We start from the raw sequence: 24,970 nt of genomic DNA on the forward strand, positions 1-24,970 counted from the left end.
CATCATTACCAAATCAATACACGATAAGAAGGCTGCAGTAAACAGCCTTGTTTTCAGCCCTGATTTAAATGAGCTGACAGTTTGTGCACACCTCAGAGGTTCAAGGAGTTTGTTCCACAGGTGTGGACCACAGAAGCTGAAAGCAGCTTCACCCTGCTTGGTTCTGACCCTGGGGACGCTGAGTAGACCTGTCCCTGATGATCTGAGGGGTCTGGATGCTTCATACCCAGTCAGCAGCTCTGACATGTATTTAGGCTCAAGCCCATTCAGTGACTTATAGACCAGTAACAGGATTTTGAACTAAATCCTTTGACACACAGGGAGCCAGTTCAGTGATTTAAGGACAGGTGTAATGTGGTCCATTTTCTTACTGTTGGTCAGGACTTTGGCAGCAGCATTTTGGATGAGCTGCAGGTGCTTGATTGATTTTTTACTGAGACCTGTAAAGACACCGTTACAATAATCTAGCCTACTAAGAATAAATGCATGGACGAGTTTTTCCATGTCTTGTTTAGAGAGAAATCCTTTAATTCGTGCAATGTTTTTGAGATGATAGACCTGAATTTTAAGAGCCACATAAAAACTATCACTTAATCAGCCTGAGTCCATAACAACACCAAGGTTTCTAGCTTGGTCGGTGGTTTGTAGTGTCATTGAGTCAAGTTGGCTGCTGACCTCAAGCCTCGCGTTTTTTGGACCAAACAAAATGACTTCTGTCTTTTCTGCATTGAGCTGGAGAAAATTCTGGCCCATCCACTGATTGACCTGTAGGAAACAGTCACTCAGTGAATGCAGTGGACAGTAATCGCATGGTGACACTGTAATATGAAGTTGTGTGTCATCAGCCTACGAGTGGCAAGAGATGTTATAGTGCTCTATGACCTGGGCCAGTGGGAGCATATAAATGTTGAACAAAAGTGGCCCAAGAATAGAGCCTTGCGGGACCCCACATGTCATTTTGTTCGCTCAGATTCACAGTTCCCAAGCAAGACAAAGAAGTCACAATCTTCTAAGTAAGATCTGAGCCAATTTAGCATCGAACCAGAAAGTCCAACCCACTTCTCCAGTCTGTCAAGCAACAGGTTGTGATCGACTGTGTCGAATGCAGCACTGAGGTCTAGTAGTACCAATACTGATATTTTAGATGCATCAGTATTAAGGCGTATGTCATTTAACACCTTAAGTGCAGTTTCAGTGCTTTGGTGTGGTCAAAAACCTGACTGGAGAGCATTGAAGAGATTGTTTTGGGTCAAGCGAGTGAATTTGTTGATAGACAACTCTCTCAATGATCTTTAACAAGAACGCAAGGTTAGATATGGGTCTGTAGTTACTTATGACTGAAGCATCCAGATTAGGCTTTTTTAAGAGAGGTTTATTACTGGAGTTTTCAGTGCCCTGGGAAATTGACCTGATTGAAGAGAAGCATTTACTATCCTCAATACATCTGATGAAACACAATTACAAAACCTTTTCAGCAAGCTTGTAGGCATCATATCTTGGCAGCACGTCGTGGATTTTAAATTCTGACCTGTTTCTGTCAGAGTTGCATGGTCTATGGGTTGAAATGTTTCTAGATTTCTGAGAAACTGAGGAGGAACTGGTGACATAACTAAGTTGCTTTTGGAGGAGCCACATACTGTTTGTCTTATCTTCTGAATTTTATCTGTAAAAAAGGCTGCAAAGTCATTGCATGACTTGTTGGACACCAGTTCAGCAGGAATAGATGCCGAAGGATTTGTCAGTCCATCAACAAAAGTGAATAAGGTGCGGGCATTGTTGCTGTTATTTTTGATCATCTCAGAGAAAAAAGACTGTCTTGCCTTTTTCAAATCTTGGTTATAAATGTGAAGGCTCTCTTTATATATGTCATAGTATACCTGGAGTTTGTTTTTACGCCATCTGCGTTCAGCCTGCCTAAACTTTCTTTTTTGAGCTTTCACCAGAATGGTGTTCCTCCATGGTGACTTTTTTCTGCCAGATATAACTTTGGTCTTAATTGGAGCAATGGCATCCATAACAGTCATAACACTGAAGCTAAAACTATCAACAAGGTCATTGACTGAGGCTAAGGGCAGAGTTGGTGATGATGTAAAAGCCTGAGTGAATAATGTGCCAGTGCTGTTGTTAATAGACCGCTTTCTTATCACCTCTGCTTCACTTTTGCAAAGATTGGTAGGGATAGTCATTTTAAACTGAACACAATAATGATCAGAACGAGCAACATCACTCACCACAACGTCAGAAATGTTCAGACCCTTGGAGATAATTAGATCTAATATGTGGCCCTTGTTATGTGTTGGATCCGTTACATGCTGGGAGAGTCCAAAGATATCCAGAGAATTTAACAGTGCCTTTGCATATCCATCTTTCACATTATCAACATGAATGTTAAAATCCCCCACTAGAATAACACAGTCAAACTCAATGCAGATAATAGACAATAGTTTGGAAAACTCATCAAAAAACAGTGCATTATGTTTTGGGGGCCTGTAGATGGTTAATGATATTGCACGACAAGAGGCTCTCAACTGAATTGCAACATACTCAAAGGAGTTGAAACTTCCATATGACATCCTACTGCATTGGAAGGTTTCATTAAACAAAACTGAAACTCCACCTCCTTTCTTATCCACTCTAGCTTCACTTATGAAACTGAAGTTAGGGGGCGCTGATTCAGTGAGAACTGCTGCACTGTTATCTTGGCTTAACCACGTTTCAGTTAGGAACATGAAGTCCAGGTTGTGCTGTATAATGTAATCACTGATAAGAAATGATTTGCCTGCTAATGACCTGACATTTAATACTGCTAGCTTTGATATGTTAGAAGCAGTATCTATAGGACCGTGTACTGACTGTGGTTGACATGGAATGGATGTTAAATTTGACATTACCCTGTTTCTTGGCAATTTAAACATTCTTTTTCTATTGCCAGTCATAACGTGAACTGAGGAAGCTTCCAGTATGCTGGGCCCCGACTCTCGCTGGGAATAGTCAGGAGTGACATCATCGGAGCCTGGACCCAGAACACATCAGCAGTCAGGGACAGAAAGATCTAAGTGTGCTGAACTCTTATCAGCTTGCGGAGGATGAGTCTGATGCCTGTGTGTGGAGACGGTGGGGGTGGGGCACGTCTTAACTTCACAGAAGGCCGAGGGTGTTGCAGGGGAATGAGAGGAGAGAACATTGCAGTGGGGCGGGGGGTGAGTTGTGTCCCAGCAATGACCAGCTTGTTCATGTGGTCAGTGAAATCCATGAGGGGGGACGACAAGGGTGACAACGTGCTCACAGTGGATGGTGACCTGGGTGGAGTTTGGAGGGGTGTAGAAGGTGGACCCTAAAAGGCAGTTTTTGGTGCTGAAGGCAGAGAATCCTCTTCCTCTTCACCCTGACATGGGAAATTATCCGCCTGTTCACCCTTACGTCTCCCATCACTGGACCTCACGTCAGCTTGAGGTTGTGCTCCTTCCTGATGACATTTATCTCTTGTGTGTATCACCTTGTCCTTGGTGGAAGGAACAGATTGGTGACGCAGGCAGAAAGATATGTTGGACATACCGTAACTTCCAGATTGTAAACCGCTACTTTTTCCCCCTGCTTTGAACCCTGTGGCTTATACAACGGTGCGGCTATGTTTTTTCTACAGCTAACGGCCACTAGGGGGCCTTCTTTGGTTTGAGAGTGGCTGACAAAGCCATCCCGAGGCTGTTCCTTTCCGACACTGAAGATGAGGACTTTGGTGGTTTTAGTACGCAGGAAGAAGACGAAGATGAGAATGGTTGACTGACTTTTCTTGTTACAGCCGCATTACTGGATTGATGGATTAATAGATTAATGGACTGGACTTTTCTGGTAGGCTGGTTATATTTTAAGCAGACGTTACTCCATCTTTAGGCCTACTGCTGTGTTACAGGCACTTTTAATTTAGCACTTTTAAAAAACACATTTAATTTAGGCATTGCCTCGTCAAGCGCTGTAAGCTTTGTTTATGGTACGTGCGCTGAGAGTGCACCGTTTACTTCTGCACAGTAAATACGTTTCGAACGCTGTGAAAGTTTGTGTGTCTGAAACGCTATGTGTCATGTGATACAGTACAGTTTACACAGCACGGTACATGTTCCGTACTATTGCACTAAATGGTAACACTTGAATAAGTTATGCATATATGCAACTTGTTGTTTGTAGGACATGTTAATAAATGGGGAGCTTCCCCAAACAGCCATCGCTTTCCTGACAATCCCCTCTGTGCACGAACCCTTGCATATGGTAATTAAACATTAAAACACCTGCAGCTTATAGTCCAGTGCGGCTTGTATATGTACACATTTATTTTTTTTCCTAAATTTCGCTGTTGCGGCTTATATTCAGGTGCACTTTATAGTCCGGAAATTACGGTAAACAGTTTGACTCCTGACCTGTTTAGGAAGAGTACATCTCTCTTGAAAAGATGTCTGCGGTCCCAGAAGAAACTAAAATTGTCCAAAAAGTGCATGGAATGGACATCAGATGCTGCAGATAGCCATGTATTCAGAGCCATCAACCTGCTGAATCTCTCAGCACCTCTTCTGATAGATGGAAGGGGGCCACTGATAAAGACCTTGACACCCAGAGAGCTGACTGTGTTCTGCAGATAAGTGTGTTGTGCCAACTCAACCAGACCAAGAGATGAATTCAGAGATGTGACAATCAGTCCAGCTGAAGAAAGGCTTTCGGCCTGTGAGGCCTAACACCCCTTTTCAAAGCCTGAATTCAAGTGACCACATGTTCTTAGACAAGGGATCGTATAAGCGGGGGTTAGGACTCTGGCCACTGGCCCCCCTCTGAGAGCCTGGCCACTGACCACATCCAAGAACCTGTCAAATGCTATTGGATGAGAGCCAGTATCATCCCACAGGAAGTGACATCATCGGCCTCCACATATAAAACTTCAGCGTGAAGAAGACTCTCTCTCTCTCTCTGTGATTTTCGCCTCTCGGTGATCTTCTTCTCTCGGTGGTTATCTTCCCTTGGGTGGTTTGCAAGTCTTCAGAAGAGCCCACCCTCCGGTTCTCCACCTCGGACCTCGAGTACAGTGTAGCGACGACAGAGACCCCAGAAGGACAACTCTCTCCCTCCTGTCCACTCGTCCAGAGAAGCCACCTTGGAGCCACGCAACCCGCGTGAACTGGTCCCAGGTGAAGGAAAGCTCAACAGCTTCTTCATCCTTCCCACAGTAACTCCAGCAGACCCTGCAGGCTGCCCCGCCACCGCTCTGCTGCCTTCCGAGTCGAGCCGAACCGCGTTCCGGAACACAGAAACTGAATCCCTTACCGCTCCACCGGGTCAAGTAAGGATTCCTTTAACTAGGCATTTTCTGGGCAGAGAAATAGCTTAGTGTGTTGTATAATGTCTATGAATGCTCTGTTTATGTGACGAAGTCCTGTAATTAGCAGAAATTACATAGAATTATACGTTATTTATTGATGGGTGTTATTAATAACCGTGACCTCTCAAGAAGGTGTTACCGGTTATTAATACTGCACAAGTGTGTTAACACACATTTTTGGGTTCATCTTTGTTCTTCCCTCTCTCTCTCTCTCTCTCTCTCTCTCTCTCTCTCTCTCTCACTAAGTGCTCCGCTTAGTTATTAACATTCCGTAAGTTCTACCTCCACGGTGCTAACTAGCGGCTAGCTAGCCTCAGCTAACTAGCCTAGCTTTTAGCCCTGCTGCGACGCTAACTGGTTGCTAGGCAACCATACTCCCCCTCTCCTTCTTCACTCACACACACACACACGTTTACACACACACGCGCACACACACATATTATTACTTGTGTCTTTCGTTAAGATAACAGTTGTACCAACGTGTTGCTGATTGATTGATACACGGTGTTAATAAATATATTTTTATTATATGAGAGAAGTCGTAGTGTCTTTTGTGTACGAACTTGTGGTCACGTGTCTCAGCTATAGCCAGTGCTCGGATCTCATCCTTCAACATCAGAGCTGTCCCAGGTAGTTAATGTTCCAGAATATTGACTGTTTAGCAGATAAACTCTGTTAGAGACTGATAACTGTTACAAGTTTGGTCGTATTATAGTTTCCCTGAACTCATCAGGGTGGTGCCCCGTATAATTAATATTAATATTAATTATTAATTTATCATTATCTTTGACCAATTCGCTCTTCAGCGCACAACAAGTGAAATCTTGTTTAAGCACTTTAGACTGCCAATTCACAATGTCATTCATCCCCGCATGCAAAATAATCTTTTTAAGAGTCGTATTTGCTGCAACAATACCAGGGATTTTTGCTGTCAATCAGGAACCATATCTCTCGGAAAACAGAGAACTTTTGTGTTTTTACTGCACATGAATCTCAGATCTTTGACAGCGGCATCTCCCACAATCAGAGTTTGGGGCCCAGTTGTTAGCTTGGCCTGCGGCCTGCTAGCTTCTGATTTATGTTCAGATCTTACACTTCTCTGTGGTGATGAGAGGTTTTCCAGTTCATCAGATGGAGATGCAGAGTCTTGCAGTAGTGCAGCCTATCTGTTGTGGATCAGGACAGGCTGTTGTACGGGTTGCTTGCTTTTCATCTTTCCTTTAGCAGCTATCCATGGCTGTGTCCTGCTCTGCATCGGTGTTGATGAGGAGGAGGTAGATGGTAGTGCTGGCCAGCCGGTAGCATCAGAGATTTCTGGGTGGATGGTTCTGCCTGTTAAACGTCCTTCCATGTTCAAGGGAGCAGATTCCTTCTTTAGCTTCGCTCCTTGGCTGTTCCAGGGAGGACTTCCATGTGAAGATTTACTTCAGAGGTCATAACTCTCTGGCTTCTTTGCTGTCTTATCTGAGCTAAGTAGCTGTTTGATAGCATTCTCTTGTCCACTTGTTTGTGTAAAATGCAGAGTGGTTTCATTTCCACAGAGTCCGTTAACTTCCACATTTACTTCTAACCTATGGATTTTGGTTTCCAGCACAGTGATCTTCTGCTCAAGTTTGTGGAAATCATCGGCGGAGAAGGATGGCATCCTGATGCTAGTTAGCTTCGGCTGTATCCACTCACTGTAGTGTAGGCTTGAGTTGATGGTGGGCCGCGTTCACTCACTCAGTCGTAACCTTTGAAAATGGCCTCAGGCAACTTAACCCACAAATTCCAGATGATATACAGCTATCAAGTCCAGAATTCCATAAAAATGAAAAGATAGCAGCGAAAAAACAAATAAAGCAAAGCAGAGAGCAGGAGCAAAGCAAAAAAGTGTCTGGTGTCAGAAGACAGCAGAAGTAAAGAAAAAGACATTTTTTTACCACCACAAAGTCACCTGGTTTCAAGTCATGAAGTGGTCTGTCTGCTGGAGTGGGGAGGGGTGCTAAAAACCTGCTTTCTAATATCTGTCAGAGCATTAGAAAGGTTAATGCAATAAATCAGCATAGTATTACAATGTTGTACTCTAAGGTGGTGTCACTGGTGGGCTCACTCCCACTTGAAGCCATTCTTTAAAGAGACACTCATAGGGATCCTCATTCTACATCAAGACATTAAGCAGTGGTTATATCCAAGACAGTCGCATAGTTCACAGCATTTTACCAGTTTATGTTTCCAAGGAAAATTCTCTCTCTTCAAAGTTATGGATTACATCTAGTCCATTCTTTTGAAACATCTGGACCTATGTGAGGGCTAAGCAGGTGCCAAGAGGATACTTGGCCCTTTGATTGGGGAGCTTTGGGACTAATCCACAGAGGTAGAGCCTCTGGATTGTGGGGATCATCCACACTCAGGCAGAGTGACGATCCCTGCTGAGCTCCCAACAGACCTGCCTCAGTGCACACACACACACACACACACACACACACACACACACTCACATTGAGAGACAAATTCAGATAGCTTGCACATTCATTGGCAATGCAACACTTAAAAAGAAAGTGTCAGAATGTACCAGAAAATACATCATGCGCTGCAGTTTGTGAGGCACTGGTGGTACATTTACGTATCCAAGAAACTGTTCTCAAAAGATGCTCGGTCTATGCATGTTTGGTCAGCCAACACTCATACCCCATTCACATTGAAACATGCGTGTCAAAGCGGGTTTTTGTAACCGTGTTTGCTCGGCATTAGGGCGCATTCAAGCTTCTAGCAGATGCGGGGTCTGAGCTCCTGCTTTTAGGGCTGCGTGCCTGTGTTTTTCTCTCTCGTACGTCATCAAGCTGACAACATCATCATTACATATAAAAGTGCACTGTGTCCGTGATGGTTCCAGAAATGTGCTGCTGGATGTGCTCCTCTTCACCGCGGATGGCAAACAGCTTGCAGACTTCACGATCTTGCAAGTGCGCTGTCAAGATCGATAAAAAAGATGTGCAAGATCGCTATACAAGCTGTTTCTAAACACGGTCGTGCTTGCGCAGTTCATGTTAGGGTTCCCTGATTGGTGGGAGTTCCCAAGCATAGATTAATTCATGTAAGATCATACACATGTAAATTGTTTGAAAAAAAAGGAGTAAAATAGAGTCTCGGGGACATCAACAGGAAGACTGATCTTATGCCAGAGGACCAAAACTTTACTGAGAGATGAGTGAGCAGCTCTCGCAGCGCAGCCGAGTCCTATTTATTTATTTATTTATTTATTTCCAGAGCTTCCACAATGACAGCCTGACAGGCGGCACAGTAACAAAATCAGAATGCGACAGGAAGGTTGCGGGAAACCTGAGACAATGTGGGTTGCCTTTTTCACACTGCAGGTGAGCCAAGCAGAGCCGAGGTGGGCCGCTACACGCCTGGGTCGCTTGGAGGGTCGGTGGACGCGGGTTGAAATGCAGAGTCAACCCTTTCAGAGTGCCCAAACACCTAGGTTTACCTGCGTTCTTTGTGCAGTGTGAAGGGGGCTTTAGAGGTGTAATGGTACATGTAATCAACCTGAAATGTGGCTGTACCAATGTTCATGCAAGTCATTCAAAAATACTATGCTTATATTTGCAAGGGCAGGCTGTAGCAGTTCTGATCCACATTATGATCAAGATGGTGGCTTAACATTAGTAACTACCATCAAATAAAGAGAAGTTGAGCCAAAACAGGAGCGAGTGTCCTTGGCAAATTCAAATTACATAAAGGAGCTGAAAGTATTGCCTGCTTTATTCAACTCCGCACTGTGGGGAAATTTTGGGTTCCCACTGAACAGCAGCAGTGGAGACTGTACTAGACAATGACTTTACCTTCTGTTTTGATTTTCTCTGTCTTTTTTTGTTTGGTTTGGCTGACAGCAACCCTTCATCCTAAAGGCGTAAGTATTCACACCTTTACGGACCTGTTCTAAGCATGGCTCAAACTGGTGCTTTTCATTGCTGGTGTCAAGCTGGCACGTATAATGTTTTCACAACAAGCCCCCTCGCTCTTGAACTTGCAAATGATCTTGTGCTTAACCTGTCCTGACAGGTTCTCAAGTCTGGTAATGAAGTGTTGTCTAGCACAAACATGGCTTATTGCTATTTTGGGACATCAGAAAATATTTGTGGCATAGACCAAGAAGGCTGGTCTTTGGTCAGTGGCATTGGCCTTCATTTATCAAAAGAGCGTACACATCAAGTCACTGATTAAGATTTGTGTGTCACAACAAATCCTTATGGTAAATATGTTGGCCATTAATAATATTTTTTTTCGAAAATATCATTGTGCAGGCTACCCAGTCACCCTTTCAATTTGAATACTTGCATTGAACACTGCTTTAATTAGGCATAGGTTGACAATTCTGTAATTGAAAAGCAATTATTATATTAACAGATCTGTGATGTGATAGGTGGAACTTTTGTCAGTCATCTATTTAAATGACAGCTTGGGCTGTGATGTGCTTATGGCCCAATGACGGCAGATGAGGCTCTGTTAGAGGACCTTAATGCATGCATCAGGCGAGAGAGGGTTTTTGGGGACAGCCAAAATTCATTCGAGGACAGTGATGAGTGGCTCATGAGTCATTTCTGTCTCCCTAGGCATCTCCCTCTGAAGTTATGCCACAACCTGGAACCCTAATTAAGGAGAGAAACCAAGCGTTCCAACACCATACCTGTGCCAGTGAAGGTGCTATCCATCTTGGGGTTTTTGGCCACCAGGTACTTTCAGCGGGAGATCAGTGATAAGTCTGGAATAATCAAGCCGTCCCTCAGCTGAACTATGCCAGCAGTTTTGAGGGCAATCATTTCCCTCTCTGCTTAGTATATTCGAAGGGAATTTCATGAGATTTTCAACTGTGATTGGAGTGATTGATTGTACCCATGTGTGTATGACACCACCATCCATGAATGATTGTGCACCAATCACAAAAATTACCACTCAGTTAATGTTTAAGTGATCAGTGATGCCAGAATAAGTGTTCTGAATATGATAGCCCGGTGGCCTGGAGGCACGCACAACTCGCTCATTTTTCAAAACAGCCACGTAAGTGCTCTGTCACAAGATGGTGCACTGCATGGTCAACTCATCTGTGAGTTATGCGCAGTTATTATTGTAATTGTTGCACTATGTAACACATAGCATGGCATAACAATTCAATGTGATATATTTAGGTCAGACCATTTCCTCTTGACCTTATTGCAAATAAAACAGTTTTTTTTTTCTAAGTGGATAAAATTATTCATCCATCCATCCATTTTCTTCCGCTTATTCCTGTTAAGGGTCGTGGGGGGTTTGAGTCCTGGCTCGGGCAAGGGATCTTTCTGTGTGGAGTCTCCATGTTCTCCCTTTGCCTGCGTGGGTTCTGTCCAGGTACTCTGGCTTCCTCCCACAGTCCAAAGACATGCAAATGGGGACTAGGCTAATTGAGTACTCTAAATTGACCGTAGGTGTGGCTGTAAGTGTGAATGGTTGTCTGTCTCTATGTGTTGGCCCTGTGATGGACTGGTGACCTGTCCAGGGTGAACCCCGCCTCTCGCCCGAAAGCCGCTGGGATAGGCTCCAGCCCCCCCCCCCCCGTGACCCTTAACAGGATAAGCAGAAGAAAATGGATGGATAGATGGATGTTTTATTAACCATCACAGATGTAGAAATTTAAATATTCTATAGCAGCTGTAATTTCTCTCCACACCAATTTTTTTTGCTTGCCTTTTTTATACACAATTTCAGGCTGCAAAACAATACAAAATGGTGTGTGTCTACCAGACTCGTGAGTGTCTCCACTTCAGTCTTTGAAAAGTTTTTTTTTTCTGCTGGCTTACATCTCTCCACGTCATAAACACTAGGGGAGGTCCAGATGATAAGTGTTCAATTCTTCCAAACTAAGATGCATGGGCCACTGAAATACCAACATGCCAACTCCTGATGCACCCTGGGCTTTAAAGGGAGTGACTCAAGGCACTCTGACTGGTTTGATTGATGCCACACCTATGAGTAATTAGGTTTCTAATGACCACCTTACACTGTGCGTTGTGGTTATCCATCTCATTAAGCACCTTCTAAATTCCAAAATAAAGCAGAACACGCCCCGGATGCACGGCACACATCTATCGCTGTCCACCACCTGCCTGGCACCATAGATTGCTTGAATATGGCTGTAAGTGTTTGGAGCTCATGTGACTCCAGAATGCACAAAGAGCTGGTTTGGTGCTAGTTCATGTTAATGCCAAACTCTATGTATTAAAGTTTATTTTGAGCTCAAATCAGTGTGTTTGTGGATTACTGAACATACAGTTAGATAAAGACATGGGTTGTATCAGACAGTGCAATTGTGAATTTGTAAAGGGAAGTTTTTGAACATTTTTTTTTTTTGCTGTTGCTTTGTTACTGCATCTGTTACTGTTATTGGCCATACAATGTGATAGTCTATATGTCTGACACGTGCATGCTGGAACCTCAAAAAAGTAATGCAGGAGGAAAGACACCTTTTTGACCTCAGGCAATTATGAGTACTTGAAAGAAAAAAAAACACTTTTTAGATGAATTATTTCAATGTAGAATATAAAATATAGCTTAGGTAGAACAAATTGTAACACACGTCCCACAAATGGTTATCAGTTTTGTCATCTATATTGAACAAATTTTTAATCTACCCTCCATATAGAATAGGTCTTAGGCCTGAATGCATTGAGATCCCTATTTACTGCATTCTATCAGAGGCTGTGCAACCTCAGAGGGTAAATGCGACATGTCAGAGTACTCAGGGTACACGCTTTACCTTGTGTTCATCATAGATTTAAAGACATCTTGGCTTATGCATTTTGGATTTTTGTTGCATTGTTTCATTGCACTTAATTGTATCAATCCCTGATCCTAAAACCAAGGTGTGCACCATTAATACTTGCGAATTTTTACACACCTGCCAGTTTACATAAAATCTGAATTCTCTTATGTGACATTGTTTTTTATATCCTGTTGTAAAACTCTGAACTCTCATTTGAGATGGGGATGGAGACACCTTTGAACATGAGGCACAGGCAGAGCAGTCTGCTTGATCTCTTGGATGTCATTTAAGAGTTGATTCTGGTTATACCACAGAAACACATTTCTTTTGCTGTGGCTGCATTTGAATAAATTCATACAAACAATTTGGGTCAACATCTGCTGCTGAATAACCTGTTTACTATGACCTGTAGAAACCAGCCATACAAGTAGTAGCACACTGCACCAGAAGTGAGGACCACAAAGAGACAGTGGATTATTATAGCGAGAGCAGATGTGTAGGTCAGAGTAGTTCCAGAAATATTACTTTATATCAGTTTTCTGTTTGTCAGCTGTGGCAACTTTGAAATTTCCAAGAGAAATTAAGTGTGTGTGTGTGTGTCTTTGTGTGTTCATTGTATATCTTACTTATTGGCTCTTCATGAATGTGTGGATTTATGTGCATGCTTTCCGTGTCATAATGGCCTCGTCGGCTGCAGGGTCCTGGGTCTAGGTACAACAACATCCATCAAATCTGACATGCAATCCATGCAAAGAAATCACTGCCTTGTGCAGCAGGGATAACCTCGCCTGCTGTTTATACACACACACACAGCATTGGCATCATATTATCTCATTTGGAGGGCCCAGTAGTTTACTTGGGGACATCACTGGGGGGCAGTGAGCAGTAACTTCCATCTTTATTATCAACAGCATCATGGGATTATCAGAATGGAAGGGAACACTCATAGAGGAAACACACAAATATCAACACAAACAGCCAAGATCCCACTCAGATATAATGTGGTTGTGCATTATACACACAAACTCACACAATCATGTTCGAGCCCATACTTTATCATTTGGAAGCTATTTATATGGGGCCAGCCAGTATTCTGCAGTTAAACAGGATAAATGGTCAACTCATACATCAATATTCAAATACAAAATATCAGCCGAGGAAGGCAGGGACACAGACACACAAACACACACATGCTAAAGCTAATACATGCTAACGGTGATGATAAAGGTGTTAGGTCATCTGCTCAGTGTGAAGAATGTAAATAAATAGGACTTAGTGCATTCCTACGGTACAAAGCCAAAACACCCTCACATCTATTTGAGCCAAAAGTGGTGCTTTAAAGCGGTTAAATCATTTCATCCCTTGGATATCCTTCTATCATTCATGCTTTCAAACTAAACCTTAAGATTTAATGTTCCTCCACCAGTAGAGAGCATATTCCAATACCCGAGGCTCCCTGTGATGCCCTTTCAAAATTCTTCGAACAGTATCATAAATGCAGTGGCCTCCAGCTAAAACAAGGGTTCTAGAGATAAGAGGTTTTTACCTGACAGTGGTAAAGAGTTGCCTAGAGGAGTCCATGTACCTCTGTGCAGCTTCATAAAGTTTGAGTTGTTTTCCTCCTAAGTATCTCAAAGGTGATGTGGAAAATCTTTCGCTCTTTCTGATTATAACGCAGCATCAAGATCAGAGTCTTCTCTGATATGTTGCTGCTTCAGTCCATTTCAGTCTGTCTCTGTATATTTTTCCTCTTAATCTTTCCTTGAAGGATTGCTATGGCACAAAGATGTTCATGGTATGTTTAAGTTTTTCATGTGGTGCAATATGGGAGTCAGGTTGCCTGCAGGATTGCTGCAAGAGGCCTGATCAGGACATGGATTACAAATATCTGTCAAAGTCAAAAGACTAGAAGAAATTCAGATCTAAACATATAAGGTATTGTTAGCAAAGCTGACATCCATTGTGGACAACCCCATCACCCTCTGCATGAGACTGTGGATGCGCTGAGCAGCTCCTTCAGTCAGAGACTGAAACATCTTTGCTGCAGGAAGGCGCGCTTTCGCAGGTCATTCATCCGAACAGCAGTGAGACTCTACAACACTTCATGATGCTGAGAGTCACTCGGACACTTTTACCTCCTCCGTCAACCTCCCCCCACTGTAGTCACTTACGCACAAACAGTGCACCCCCCACGCATATATTTATTGTACATATACACACACATCTACAGCTGATGCGCACATATTTATTTATTTATTTATTATTTATCTAAATACCTCCAACACTCCACCCATAATTGCAAACCGTATATATTTTTGCGTCTTGTATATAGTGTTTTGTACATATGTAACTTTGTGTATAATGTTCTTCTTTTCTTTTTTTTGATATATTTTAATTGCTGTTTCTTTCTTTCTTGAAATTGAACTGTGGTAACACATAAATTTCCCCGTTGTGGGATCAGTAAAGTTTTATCTATCCATCTCTCTATCTACCTAAGTGTGTGTGTGTGTGTGTGTGGGTGATGGTGGATGGGGTAGTCAGCACGAGTGAAGACAAAGGGAAGCAGTTACTATCACTACTATAGCCACTGTAAAACTATTTGATGAAACAAACCTGGTTGCCACTTTAATGTGCTTTACAAAACACTGCACAAATACTATGATGTCTGACAGGTGGGAAGGAAATAGCAATAACTAATAAACCCCAAGAAGGTGCAAGTGGGTTTCTCGCACCCTGCCTGTTGTAGTCTGTTGCAATTCGGTGGACATCGCAGGCTGTGGAACCTGGGAACATTTTGATTTCCCGCAAAGGAGCAGGCTAATGTGTCCAGTGTGTGGTAAAAAAGACACTTCCGGCTTCCACCAGGCAGTGCTACAGATCGCTCACTGATCAACCTGCACCCTGGAACATTCTGCCCATTTGTACAGTGAAGTCACAGTCTATTGGCAGATGTTGCTGGTAATTACCCTTTTATGCTAGATGCATGGTAATGCCAATGCAGGTTGGTGGTAGTGGTAAATTATAATGGCGTTATTTATCAAATATACCAATAACACAAATTAACATGAAAATGCTATATGGTTCTTGTATGCAAAGCTAATGCTAATTAGCATTCTCATGATATTGGTCAGGATGTGATCATATTCCAAAGGCCTCCAAAAAATGCAAAATTAGCATTCGTATGCTAAGGCTAATACAAGCTAACGGTGATGATAAAGGTGTTAGGTAAGGCATCAAATACACCAAAATTAGATTTAACACTACATGCTAATGTAAACTAATATATGCTAGCAGAGGGTCATGTTTCTGGAGTGAAATACACCAAAAATCAGCATTGGCATGATAATGCAAAGCTAATGCTTGAGTAAGTTAATGCTTAGCATCATGGTCATGTTAATGTTCAGGATGTGAGTTCATTCCTCTGGTAACCAAAATTCTGAAAACCTAAATAAGCATTAGCATGGTAATGCTAACACACGCCAATGCTAGTTGTTGGTAATGATTCAGGCATCAAATCCATCAAAAGTTGAATTTAGCATTGGCATGCTGATGGTAGGGTAATGCCTGCATGGTCATAGAAATCCTCAGGGTGTGACATCTTTCCTCTGGCCTCCAAAAAATGGAGGAGAGAAAGAATAATAATCCTTAAAGTATGAGGGCGCTGCAAGTGCTTGGGCCCTAAACATCACATTGAAATTGTTAGAAATCCTGAAAAGCCTATTCAGTGGCTGCTCACTGCACCATAGAGGACAAGTTAGATGCAGAGGACAGATTTTGCTGTACATTGTATATGTGACAAATGAAGACCTCTCCTTCTTCTTCTTCCTTATTATATGACTATAAATACATGTCTCGTAACCCTTTATAAAGACTATTCTCAGTGTCTCTGCACTTGATGCTGCAAATTTACATATCACACATGGATATGTTGAGCTTTGGACAAAAATCAGCTGCAGTAGTTTTTTACTGACAAATTGTGCTTATGGGACCTTCTTAAAATCAGATTTTCACTGTGCGTGGAGAAAAGAGACACTTTTATCAATGAATGTGCAAATAAGACTCTAGTGTCGCACTGCACCAACATCATTCAACACACTGAAGCCAAATTGAACTGTGAGAAAGAAAAGAAAAACCCATTTTTGACTGGAAGGGAACTTAAATAGCAAAGCAAGTAGCAATATCAATGAAATCCTAAATATGGGATGGCAGTTTGTTTGTTTGCCAATACTCTTATCTTACAAACCAGACATGTCACTGTACCTGAATCAATATTTAGATTTTCAAACTAATTTCTTAATAGGAGATCACTCTAGTCAGAGACAGAGTAAAGCCTGATTGATGCTTCTGCGTCGTGGCGATGCCGTACCTACGCCGTACCTACGCCGTCAACGCAGACACCTACGCCGTAGCCCGACGTGCACCTCCAAAAAATCCTGACTACGCGTCGCTTCGTGTGTAGTAGTGACGTGAACGTCAACGGACTGTGATTGGTCCGCTCACACAACGTTTCCGGTTCAGCACAACAACACCGCCATTTTTAAAGTTTCTGTGGTGAGAGCAACACGCAAAAATAAAAATGGACCAAGCCGAAGAAAGAGTTATCGAGGAGGTTCGCAAGTATGACCACCTTTACAACTTCCATTGTTGTCTCTGTCTCTGACCCATGTGCTATGACCGGAAGAAAACTAAGGAATTCGACAAGAGTCCCCCAAAACCATACGAAGATAAAGCCACACCCCTCTAGTGGCTTGGCGGTGAATTACAGAGCAACGTGTTCCCTCGACGCAGAACTATAAATGCACAATGACGACGTAGGGGCTACGGCGTAGGTACGGCGTGGCCACGACGCAGAAGCATAAATCAGGCTTAATGCTGTCTTGCAGCCACAAAAGGGAAGCTGCCTATCAGATAGAGCTGCTCTGTCTGCAACCTCTGAGGAATACAGATAGCTCCAAAAAAATGTCATCAAGTTTGTAAGCTGCCTCCAATCAGCGGTTGCTATGTATGGCATCCCAAGCAATGGTGTACTTGACAGAGCAGCAGGTCTCTCAAGAAATAAACACTGCTGAATTGACCAAACATACCTGAAAATACAAGGGAGCTGTACAAATAAATAAATAGATATATTTGGTTTACTGAGTCCTTGTTCAAGCCTTTATTTTGAAACTTGACTGTCATCAAAGATTGGGAGATAAAGCTTGAACAGGCTGTTTGGCTTCTGTGGATGGAAATCACTTCTTGGCAGAGTCACATTTTGGCAGGAGACCTGCACACTAACACCAATGAGGAGTAAAACAAAAACACTGTTCACTCCAGGAAATGCCTCCAGTGCCATTCTTTGCTCTTCTTCAAGATAAAATTCCCAGCTCTGATAAACTGCATATTGCAGCATCCATGCCACTATTGTTTTCAAGCTCACAGGCACTAACCCTGTTTTCAAAAACAAATAAACCATGCCCTCAAAATCCTCAAAGGATGCTAATTAGTCTGCACACTCTCAGGACGATGAAAACGTTCTCCATGGGCAATTTCCCGGATGGAAATGTGGAATACATCCCCTTGGATGAATGCATTATTCTATCTAGCAAGCCAGGTTAGCTTCAGCAGCATCCTTGCTTCATCACCACCTGGATGCAGATGGACGCTGTAGGAATTTTTCAACAAGTCACCATTAATCAATCAGAAGGACCCACAGAGTATATATTGACAAGTTCTGGTTAGTTCACAAGAATTTATTCAGATCAACAGAAAAGAATGCAGAGCTCTGGAGATCGTCTTCCCCTATCCTGGAGTCAGCATAAGCAGTTGCGTCGTCCCTGGTGTTGGGGCAGGAAGTCCAACGATCTAACTATCTTCCAGTATTTATGTGTTACAGGGAGGTGCTTATGTGATCGCTTATGTGTGCAAGTGTGTATTTTTGATCTTTGTTGTCACCAGGCAGATTCTTCTATCTGGTTGGCGTGCCAGCATCATCTGTTCCTGTCCCACTTCTTCTGATAGTCTCTTTATCTGTTTTCCTTGTTTCATAACTCTACTCTGTCCTGTCTGTGTCTGACGCATTCTGTTGATTTCGCTCGCTCTGTCATGCTACTTCTGTAATTATTATGTCTTGTAAGCTGCAGGGGAGGGGTGATACCTGGGTCAGAACATCCCGTCCCGCTTGGTCGGCTTTATACTAGTTCATCTGGTTATACTGAGCTGAGCTGCTACTACGCCTTGCAAATGACAAATTTATGTACAACACACATGCTTCACCATGAAGGTCATGATCAAACATCAAACTCACATTTTTGGGGAGCCTGTCATATAATTGTGAGCAGTAAGGTGATAATTTACACATCATTCAAAGCCATTACAACATGATATGTTTATATTTTGTATATAGTTTTGGATTTAATTTTTGAAGTCACCCTGTTTGAAGCAGTGTTCTGATTCTGATTCCAAGATTACACGGATCCATTCATTCATTCATTGTCTTCCTCTTATTCCTTTCTATTAAGGGTCGCGGGGGGGGGGGGGCTGGAGCCTATCCCAGCGTCTACGGGCGAGAGGCGGGGTACACCCTGGACAGATCATCTCTGTATGTTGGCCCTGCGATGTACTGGCGAACAACCATTCACACTCACATTCATACCTACAGTCAATTTAGAGTGCCCAATTAGCCGAGTCCCCAATTGCATGTCTTTGGACGGTGGGAGGAAGTCGGATTACCCAGAGAGAACCCACGCAGGCATGGGGAGAACATGGAGACTCCACACAGAAAGATCCCGTGCCCGAGCTGGGACTCGAACCCCGAACCTTCTTGCTGTGAGGTGACAGTGCTAACCACTGCACCACCGTGCTGCCCTTACACGGATCTAAACTGGGAAAACTAAACAAACATGTATGAGCCAACACCTCAGGTCAAGACTCTGCTGACCATTTGAAGGAGAAGGGGCATTCCTTTGAGGACAGTTAGGTACACATCTTGGCCAGAGAAGACAGATGGTTTGGAAAGGGCAATCTACATCAAACAGGAATGGTCCTCCTTTAACAGAGGAGGTAGCCCTCGTCATTACCTGTCACTCATCGACAATTCCCTTGGAACTCAACAGCCATTTACACTTGGATTCCCCTGGCCCTGATGACCCACATGCATAACGGCTGGACCAAACACTCTCATGTGACCTCAATGACTCTGAAACCCGAAGCTCACATGCAACCAATGACTGAGGGTTACAGGTGCACAGCATTATAAAAGCCTCCCCACCAGTGACTTCGAACTGAAGAAGCCTTTTGGATGTGAGCTGAAACATTTTCAAGGAAACTAAAACAGTCCAGCTGACAATGACGCAGCACTGATCTCAGTGTGATGTAGTGACAACTGCCGATAAAACTCGGATTGTGTCAGGACAACATATTTACCATGCATGATGGTGTACATGTAAAGGGCCCTTTTTTTATTGAATAATCAAGACAGTACAGGGAAAGTGTGATAGTTATCCAGCCTCCAGCTCAGCTCAAGTCGTGTTCATGCAAGTTCTCCTCCAGGTAGACCAGCAGATAGTGGGGTAGCAGATTATGTTGGAGAATCATGAGACTTCAAAAAACTCAGTCCAGCTGAGTTCAATTTAAGGAAATAAATCAACTACATCACTTCTGGAAGGTGTTGCTGAGGGAACAGATGATTAGATTAGATTTCATGTGATTTGACTGGGACAAAGCAATGCAAAAAAGCAAAAGGGAGCAGTGCAGTGCTTTGTATATATGTATCTAATATTTACAACCTAACTACCCTATGGTGGCCACACAAAATGACATAATTTCTTGCATAAATAATCAATCAACACCACCCTAAAAAAACGGAGACAGATAAATATTAAATGTGAAATTAATGTCCATTTCTTATTTTTATTTGCAAAGGTACATTTGAGATACTACTCAAAATACAGCAGTGATTAAGCTTGGCTGGCTAGAGTAGGAAATCTATTCAAAGGTATTCATTTTCCAATATTTACATTTCTGGGATCCATGACATATCTTCACATGAGGAGTCGGGCAGTCCCTGCTCGAGATTTATATCAAAACACAGACAGTGAGAATTTGTTTAATGTAAACAAAAATAAAAGGATAAAGGAAATTAGAGATACCACTTTCCCTAAAGCTGTTATTTGGCTTTTACAGTTTATTTTGGTTGCTTCACAAAGACAGACAACTGACAAATCAAACATATTCAATCAAAATCATTAAAATTCTGATATATTTTGGAGCTGTCCCTTGTTTTGGATCTTTCTTTTTCTCTTCTTCTTTTTTTTTTTTTTACTCCTGTTTGTTTTCTACTCAGGTTGAGAAAGTCTGAATCACTTTCTTATTCAGAGATTGAAGTATAATTTTTTTGTTTGAAATTTTACCTTTCATATTTAATTGTTGTCTGAGACATAAATGCAGCATAGTTATTACTTTGTGGAGTCGCAATCTGCAAAACAAAACCATTTTTTTAGTGCAGGTACATGCAACAGAAAGCTCTTTTTCACTGAAGGTGTAAATATTGTTGTAGCAGTTTGAGAAAGAAGTGAAAGCCTACAGTATATTACAACTTCAGAGCAGGAGATGACAGCCTGTCACACATCATTCCACTATTCTAACATACTTACTCCCTCAAGAGAGAGCATGAAACACCTACACGTACACACAGATACAATGCTACAAATCCAATGAAAAAATTAAATAGGGCAGAATACACGACACACACAAATGCTTACAGAAACTTTTCACAGTGGAGTCCAGATGGGTCCATGGAAAATCTTTGTTTGGCAAATTATAAATATTGTAGGACCCAGGAAACAACATTTGGGCACGGTCGTGACGCCAGACATAACATAGCACACCAAAACTATAAAAGCCATAGCTGAATTGCAGGAATACAGTCATGCTGTTTAACTAGATAGTTGAAAATGAACAAAAGATTTCCACAGTGATAAGCCTAAGTTTTATGATAATTAGTGCTATCTGATATGAATAGACTGGGTACAATTAACACTTTGAATTCCATAAAATTTCTAATTTGATGTGTTGAGTAACCTGAAGTGTTTGGGGAATCACGGTGATTTAAGTAAGCTCTTCATCAGACACACATCTGAGGCCTCATCAGCCCAATTCAAAAGATGCACTGCATGAAAAGTGGGATATTTGTCAGTATGTGGCACTGTAAATTGTTGTGGAAGTTCAGGTTTGGCAATTCACAGCAATTTGCAGGTGACACAGAAAACTATCAGAAATTGACGTGGGCCTTGTTTGCCCCCCCCCCCCCCCCCCAAAAAAAACCTCTGTAGGAGTACAGGGTCTTTCCCTGCCCTGTCACTGCAAGGTGATGCTGATGCAGCCCTCTGATCATTCAAGTGGACTTTTATTCAGTTCTTTTTCACTGTCCATATACATCATTTGTGTACACTTCTTTTTGTTAATATTGTTTAGTGCAGTCCAGGTGTGATGTTTTTGGGGTACTGGGACCTTGAAATTTACCATTGGGGACCAATAATCTATCTGTCTATCTATCTATCTATCTATCATCTATCTATCTATCCATCTATCTATCTATCTATCTATCATCTATCTATCTATCTATCTATCTATCTATCTATCTATCTATCTATCATCTATCTATCTATCTGTCCTTCTGTCTGTCTGTCTGTCTGTCTATCTATCTATCTATCATCTATCTATCTATCATCTATCTATTATCTATCTATCTATCTATCTATCTATCTATCTATCTATCTATCTATCATCTATCTATCATCTATCTATCTATCTATCATCTATCTATCTATCTATCTATCATCTATCTATCATCTATCTATCTATCTATCATCTATCTATTATCTATCTATCTATCTCTTTTTTATCTTGTTTTGAGAGCAATATACTATGCAAGCACAGAATGTGTAAGATTTTTATTTTTGTTTTGAGAATATTTGTCTTTTTATTTCTTAGTTAGTAAGTAGATCCTAATACTACATATTTTTCACTGAAAGTATGCGGAATTATGTCAGATACTCTTTCATGACCACTTCTTAGCTTAGAAAACTTGTTTCAAGACCTTCCAGTAAACATTCACACACACTCGGGCCACAGTTGTAACGTGTCTATTCACATTCCTTTCAATGTTTAAGCGCAGCAACATCACCAAGATAATATATTGTCAGAACATACGTGGTGTTTTTGAAACTGACAGGGTAATATGATGTATGATCCACTAGCTTTTCAGCATCGATGAACTCCGTTGCTTGAGCAAGATTAGGCACTGCAACTTCATAGGCTAAAAGATCTCTATTCCAACCCACTGTCTCATAAAGCTGGTACTCAAAACAATACAATGAACTGTCTACCATATAGATGTTTTTTATAAATCCGAAGACAGGCACTGTCTCATTTGCATTGGTGATTATTAGAGACCTGCCACTTATGTACTTGTTCCCATTGAGAATAAGCCACTTTACTTTGACTGTGTGTTGTATGCCATCAGTCCCCCAAAAATCTCTCATCTTTGTATTAACATACTCCACATTTGCTACTTGCTACTTCTGAGAAAGGACCCAATTCTTTCTCATGCAAAAAGATTGGATGCTCCACACCCATTTCATTTTGACAGCATTCAAAAAGCTGATTATGTTTCACAAGTGACTTACCGACATTTCTGAAGTTCAACTTAGATGACCACTGCTTGAAAAAACAGTGCTTTGACTCAAATCTCATGCACATATGTCTTATCATAGGGCCCAGAGAAAGAATTTGGGTAGGGAGATGCAGCAGGTAATGTTGCTTAGGAATTACATTGTTCTCAGGAAAAAGTTGCTTGAACTGTTTCAGATGCTGTTCAATCATACTTCTCAGTCACAATACAGTCTGCACAGATAAAACAGGAGCAAAAAGTATCTGAACTACCTCAATTAAGTCCAAATCAAACTGAACATACTCATTTTCATCTACAGTATTCATGTAGATAAAGGCATGATCTTCAGCAACATCAGCATTTGCCCTGAGGACTGTTTATGTTTGTTATCATTTGACACTTAATGGACAGGGTTTGTCACGTACATCTACTGGTGACAAAGGAAAACTCTGCATGGCTGAATTGAACACATCCAACTCCATCTGTCCAGAGAGAACGAGGTATTTTAACACACACTTCATTTCCATGGGTGCAACACCCTCAAGAATGATGTGCATTATGTCCTGTGGAGTTTGCTGAATGAGGTCAAAGGCTGGAAAATCAACCAGCTTGCTTCTTCTGTTTATACCATAGGGGGTTTTGAGGGATGATTTCAAGAAGTCTGTGCTGGCCTTTTCTATTTCACGGCACTGCTGTATATGTTTTTCCAATGTCCTTTTTGTAAAGCTGTCTTCATTAAAATTAATTTGCATTTCATCAAAGGTACATTCACAATGCCTACACTTACTGTATGCAAAACCAACTCCTTCCTTGAAACCAGCAAGCTCATGCTGCACAAGTGTGTCACCACACACTGAAACTACAGCACCAAATAACTCGAATTCACCAATCTGTGTTTGGACTGTGACACCATTATACAGCAACTTTAAGTCTTCATCAATTCTTTGTAACACAAAATCAACACCACACTTGTCAATATCATCAGCTTTTGCTATAGCAAGGAGTCTGATTGCAGCCAGTTTTGACCTAAACTTGGGGTCTATGTTTCCTAGAGTATAATATACCATCAGTAATTTATTTACTGAAGCATGTGACCCGAGGGGATTGCAGATCTCTATTTCGTCAGTGTATAAAATAACCTGTAAAGCAGAAGATTTCACTGAAAACAGTGGGTGGGATTTGAAAGGACTCCCATCAACAATATCATACAAAAATCCATCTTTGTGGCAACTCTGTGGTGTGGTGCGGATCATATCAAAAATCCTTGAATTGGACAACAGCTGTTCAAGACTCTTAACCAGGGATATATAGTAAAAACTTCTGTTTTTAATTCCAAGAACTCTTGATTGTCCTTTCTTAACTCGACAAACCCTCTGAGACATAACTACCTCCTCTGGTTTAACAGGGTTAAAAAGCCTCTGGATGGTGCTGTCTTGCATGTATGTAGTGGCCATCAAGGAGACAGGATCTTGAAAATTGTCTAACGTTGCCAGTACTTCCTCTTGTAGCTGCTTCACGCTGTCTGACTGTCTTTCAAAGATCCTCTTCATTGTGTCCCTCAGGGTGCTCAGAAGAGTAGGTTGATACTGCTGGACAGTTGTACGTTTCAGATAGTCTGTGACCGCAGCTCTGTGTGTTGATGAGAGGGAGGCCTGCATGATGCCACGTAGTAGATAAACCTGGTGAACAAGCAGTGAAAGATAACCTCTTCCACTCACAGCATATTTTCAGGAAAAAAACGCCTAAAAAGACATACCCATACTAAATGTGTAATTACTACACTTTACTAAAGGTTATATGCATGTTCTTTGTGTCCTTGGACATCTAGGGACTTCACAGACTGTGTTCCAAGTGTCATAAGTGTTGTATCCGTCATTAAGCCTGAGTAAACTGGAATAAACCAGAGGAAATATTAAGTTTTTTTAGTCTCGCCAAAATATTTTATTTTTTTGACAGAGGAAAACACTATGCCAGCAATGAGGATGAGAATGCCACTTTACCAGACAAAGCTGGTCCTGGTGAAACAGGAACTGTGTCATCACTTCAAGGATCACCTCCAGTATCCCCCAGCAACACTGGCACAAGATTCTTCAACAGATTGTATTCCAGGCTTAAAGGTGTTCACTGGACCAGAGTGTCGTCTGTATTTATGACTTCTGAAGTTCTCATAGACATT

General features: G+C 41.9%; 1 pseudogene; it reads right to left on the bottom strand.

Moving 5' to 3' along the window:
• Positions 1–2,932: 2,932 nt before the first annotated feature.
• Positions 2,933–24,062, bottom strand: LOC147250476 (uncharacterized; annotated as a pseudogene).
• Positions 24,063–24,970: the final 908 nt, after the last annotated feature.

The sequence above is a fragment of the Aulostomus chinensis genome, chromosome 13, assembly GCF_037954235.1.
Source record: "Aulostomus chinensis isolate RoL2024-O1b breed Wild chromosome 13, RoL_Achi_v1.0, whole genome shotgun sequence".
Lineage (NCBI taxonomy): Eukaryota > Metazoa > Chordata > Actinopteri > Syngnathiformes > Aulostomidae > Aulostomus > Aulostomus chinensis.